Consider the following 5,413-nt stretch of genomic DNA (forward strand, 5'->3'; position numbering starts at 1 on the left):
AAACTATATCAAGTAAGTTCAGTATAATATCCATGAAGCAGGCATAAGATCTCCCTGATCTCTACAAGTGGATCCTCTGAATCCCTAGTTCACTTTCTCTGAATTCTTTAAGTTTAGATTAATATTTCACCATTATTCCTCAAATCACAACTGGTTTACATTTCATCTTAGCCTAGTTCTAGATCTGGTTATTTTCAGATAACGTACAGGTTTCAGTCCCTGTGGATTCGACCTCGGTCTTACCGAGTTTATTACTACATCACAACCCTGCACTTGGGGTGTGAACAAGTTTTTGGCGCCGTTGCCGGGGATTGACGGCTACGTTTCCTGTAGATAACTGGTTTTAGGATTAGTTTAAGATTAGGACTTTTCTGATTTTTAGGATTTATTTTAAATTTTCTAATTCCAGGTTTTTCTTTAATTTTTAGAAATTTTCTTTTTTAAGTAACTTTCTATTTTTAGATAGTTTCCTTTTTTAGAAACTAACCCAACTTTCTTATTTTGTAGGATTCTGAGATAGGTTTCTAAATTGGTAATTTCTCTCTTCCTTACTATTTCTAGATTAGGATTCCTTTCTAGTAAGTTTCTAATTCTAACTCTTTTAGAATCTAATTTTGTTTCCTATTTTATTTTTAGAAATTTTCTATTTTAAGACTTTCTGTTTAGAAACTAACTTTCCTGTTTTGAAGGCTTATTAGAAATTTCTAATTCGGTACGCTCTTTCTAAATTTCTACTTTCTAATTTAGGAATTCTTCCTTGTTTCTTTTTATTTCTATATTTCTCTTCTTAGGAATTTTATAGGCTTGCTATTCTTAGAAACTAACTTGTTTTGTTCTATTTTGCAGGTTTCAATTTAGGGACTCCAATTTGGTAACTTCCTTCCAACCCTCTTTCTCTTTTTAGATTTTTTTTATTTTTTTATTTTCCTTCTTAGGATTAGGTTTAGAATTTGATTGAGGGCTGCGAGTGTTTCATGCCCAAGTGGGCTCGTGACAACACTCGACGTCTCTTGACTGAAGGAGGATTAGTTGAGGGGTTAACTGTCCATCGTAGGACTAGACACCGCTCGAAATCCCCTGAGTTAATTGAGGATATGGCTGGAAATCAACCTCTTCTACCCCAACCTAGGGAAGAAGATCTCCAAGATGAGAATGAGGTGCATCAAGCACCCCCGCCCCGTACCTTACGAGATTACTTACAACCGGCAGGGGTGAGTACGCCCTCATGCATGGTTTTTCCTGAGAATGAAGGACACATGGATATCAAGCCAGGGGTGATCCAACTCCTCCCTAAATTTCATGGGCTTGAGTCAGAGAATCCTTACTTACATTTAAAAGAATTTGACGAGATCATAGCTACCTTATACTTTCTTAACGTGTCGGATGACACGGTCAGGTTAAAACTCTTTCCCTTTTCTTTGAAAGAGAAAGCCAAGACGTGGTTACATTCACTACGTCCTCGATCAATTGGCAGATGGAATGACATGACAAGGGAGTTCATTAAGAAGTTTTTCCCATACCATAAGACGAACACCCTAAGAAAGTCGATCATGAACTTCGCCCAAAGGGAAGATGAAACATTCTTCCAATGTTGGGAGCGGTTCAAGGATCTTGTCAGTTCATGCCCACAACATGGTTTTAAAACGTGGCGCATCACGAACTTTTTCTATGATGGACTGACATCTCCCATGCGCCAATTAGTCGAGACGATGTGTAATGGGGAGTTTATGAATAAAGGAGTCGATGAAGTGTGGGATTACTTTGATAAACTTGCTGAGAACACACAAACATGGGATATCTCCCCTAGACCTAGTACTACGTCTAGGCCGACTCACTCTAAGGAAAGGGGTGGAATGTATCTCCTGAGAGAAGACGATGATATTAATGCTAAGGTAACTAATCTCACTAGCAAACTCGAGGCCATGGAATTTAAGAAGGATAAGGCTAAGGAAATTGTTTGTAGCATCTGTGGTTGCAATATTCATACTACTGAAAACTGTCCAACTATCTCTGCCTTTCAAGAGGTATTAAATGAGCAATCCAATGCTGTAAGCAATTACCAAAGACCTTTCAGTGAGCCCACCTCTAACACATACAATCCTGGTTGGAGAAATCATCCTAACTTCAGTTGGAGGAATGGACAAACCGCTACACCTCAAGGTTACCTAAATCAAAATCCAACTCAAGAGAAACCTCAAGAGGATTCGGTTCTGAAACATTTTCAAAAGCAAGAGCTTTTCAATCAGGGTATGCTACAGGCCTTCCAAGACCTTACAAAAGCAATACAAGGACTTAAGGCTGAAAATACGATTGGGAACAAGGGGAGCTTCCCAGCTCAACCTCTTCCTAATCCTAAACCGCAATATGAAGTTAGCGACCCGAGCTCTTCAAATCAGATGGAGCAAGCTAAATCCATCACCACTCTTAGGAGTGGAAAGATCATTGACAAAACCATTCCGGTTAGGGCTGAAAAGCCTAAGGACCCGGAAGTGGATAAAGAAGATGGATCTAGCCATGCCCCACCAGAGTTAGAACCGGAACCTCAAGGAAAGCCGGTTGCTCCATTTCCCCAACGGTTGGTTGCACCAAAATCGCTCTCTAACTCTCAGGATATTCTAGAGGTGTTGAAACAAGTGAAGGTCAACATTCCACTACTTGATGCTGTGAAACAAATACCTTCATATGCCAAATTCCTGAAAGACTTATGTACGACCAAAAGACGGCAAAATATTCAAAAGAAAATCTTCCTGACTGAAAAGGTGAGTGCCATCCTAAAGCAAGATGTGCCGCAAAAATTCAAAGACCCCGGTAGCCCAACCATATCATGTGTAATTGGGGACCATCGAATTGATCACGCACTTCTTGACTTAGGAGCGAGCGTTAATCTTATCCCCTACTCGGTATATAAACAGTTGGGCTTAGGTGAATTAAAACCCACCTTAACCACACTACAACTTGCTGATCGCTCTGTTCGTATACCAAGAGGGATAATTGAGGATGTGTTGGTCCAGGTTGATCGATTTTACTACCCAGTTGATTTCATCATCCTGGATACCGAACCCATCGGTAACACAAGCACTCAGATTCCCGTCATTCTTGGTCGCCCATTCCTTGCCACTTCAAACGCAATTATCAATTGCAGGAATGGTGTCATGAGTATGTCTTTCGGGAATATGACATTAGAAATGAATATCTTTTTCAACACGGCCAGACGGATAGAGGAAGATGACGATATCTACGATATTAACATGATCGATACTTTCGTGGATGACAGGACACCCCTTACCTTATCCTCTGATCCTCTAGAGACGTGCCTGGCCCACTCCCATGAGTTTGATGATGACATAATTAGGGAGACGTGTGTCATGCTTGATGTAGTACCGGTACTTGAAGTTAACCGGTGGAGGCCACAATTTGAAGGGTTACCCCAAACCGATGAAGTGCCTCTACCGTCTAACCTTAAGCCACCGAAGCTTGACCTAAAACCCTTGCCCTCTGATTTAAAATATGTATACTTAGGTCAAGATGAGACATACCCGGTGGTGATTTCTGCCCACCTTGAGAAAGAACAAGAGAGTATGCTCATATCTACTCTCCTGGAGCATAAGGGAGCCCTTGGATGGACAATCGCGGACCTCAAGGGAATCGACCCCTCGATTTGTACTCACCGCATATATCTTGAGGATAATGCGAAGACCGCTCGGCAACCACAACGTAGACTAAATCCAAACATGAAGGAAGTGGTTAAGGCCAAGGTTCTTAAGCTATTAGATGTGGGTATTATATCCCTATATCCGATAGCCAATGGGTGAGTCCAACTCGGGTGGTTCTTAAGAAATCCAGAATCACCATAGTAGCCAATGTCGACAATGAACTCGTGCTAACTAGAGTTACCACTGGTTGGAAAATGTGCATTGACTACAGGAAACTGAATGTCATCACTAGGAAAGACCACTTCCCTTTAGCCTTCATCGATCAAATATTGAAAAGGCTAACTAGTCACTCTTACTTCCAGTTTCCTTGACGGGTATTCGGGCTACAACCAGATAGAGATCGCCCCTGAAGATCAAGAAAAGACTACGTTTACATGTCCCTACAGTACCTTTGCTTACCGAAGGATGCCGTTTGGACTATGTAATGCTCCTGCCACCTTCCAGCGATGTATGATGAGCATATTTTCTGACATGGTGGGGCAATATTTAGAGGTCTTTATGAACGATTTCTCTGTCTTCGGTCCATCTTTCGGCGAGTGCTTGGAAAACTTAAATGCGTGCTGAAGAGATGTGAAGAAAAGAACTTGGTACTTAATTGGGAGAAGTGCCATTTCATGGTTCAGAAGGGAATTGTCCTTGGACACATTATTTCATCCAAAGGAATCGAGGTGGATAAGGCAAAGATCGATCTTATCTCTAACCTACCTCCACCCAAGAATATAAGGGACGTGCGATCCTTCCTAGGACATGCCGGGTTTTACAGAAGATTCATAAAGGACTTTAGTCTCATCTCTCGTCCTCTATGTAATCTACTTCAAAAGGATGCACCATACGAGTGGACTGAACCATGTCAGGAAGCTTTCACTGAGCTTAAGGGCATATTGACTAGTGCACCTATCATGCAGCCACCCGATTGGATCATACCTTTTGAGATTATGTGTGATGCATGTGACTATGCTATTAGGGTGGTGTTAGGCTAGAGAAAAGAAAAGAGGCCCGACAGTATTCACTATGTAAGTAAAACTTTAAATCTTGCCCAAGTGAATTACTCTATTATGGAGAAAGAACTCTTGGCCGTAGTTTTCGCTTTGGACAAATTTAGGTCCTACTTGATTGGATCCAAGATCATTATTTACACCGATCATGCGACGCTTAAGTACCTTTTTTCTAAGAATGATGCTAAGTCCCACTTGATAAGATGGATCCTCTTACTCAAGGAATTCGACTTAGAAATACGAGACAAAAAGGGAGTGGAGAACGTAGTGGCTGACCTTATCTCGAGAGTTGACCTCTCTGATTCCCTTGAGATGACTCCCATAAATGACATGTTCCCTGATGAACAACTAATCAAACTCTCCCAGTTACCTTGGTTTGCTAATATTACAAATTATCTTACTACAGGTTTCACGCCAACACATTACACTGCGCAAGGGAAAAGAAAATTTTTCACCGAGGTATGTAAGTTCTTTTAGGACAATCGATATTTTTAAAATACTACCTAGACCAAAATCTACGGAGATGTGTACTAGAAAATGAGCACCAAAGTGTCATCTCATTTTCTCACTCTCAGGCCTGCGGTGCTCACTTATCTGCTAAAAAGACCACGACTAAGATTTTGCAGTGTGGCTTTTACTGGCCCACTATGTTCAGGGACACTCACGAGTTTTGCAAAGCTTGTGAGCGTTGTCAAAAATTGGGAG

General features: G+C 41.2%; 1 non-coding gene across 1 annotated transcript; it reads right to left on the reverse strand.

Moving 5' to 3' along the window:
- Window positions 1–1,532: 1,532 nt before the first annotated feature.
- On the reverse strand, window positions 1,533–1,639 carry LOC131244887 (small nucleolar RNA R71). The gene has a single exon (XR_009170658.1). It is a non-coding gene; the product is annotated as a small nucleolar RNA R71 (small nucleolar RNA).
- Between the last annotated feature and the right edge of the window lie 3,774 nt (window positions 1,640–5,413).

Source organism: Magnolia sinica, chromosome 4, assembly GCF_029962835.1.
Source record: "Magnolia sinica isolate HGM2019 chromosome 4, MsV1, whole genome shotgun sequence".
In the NCBI taxonomy this organism is placed as follows: Eukaryota; Viridiplantae; Streptophyta; class Magnoliopsida; order Magnoliales; family Magnoliaceae; genus Magnolia; species Magnolia sinica.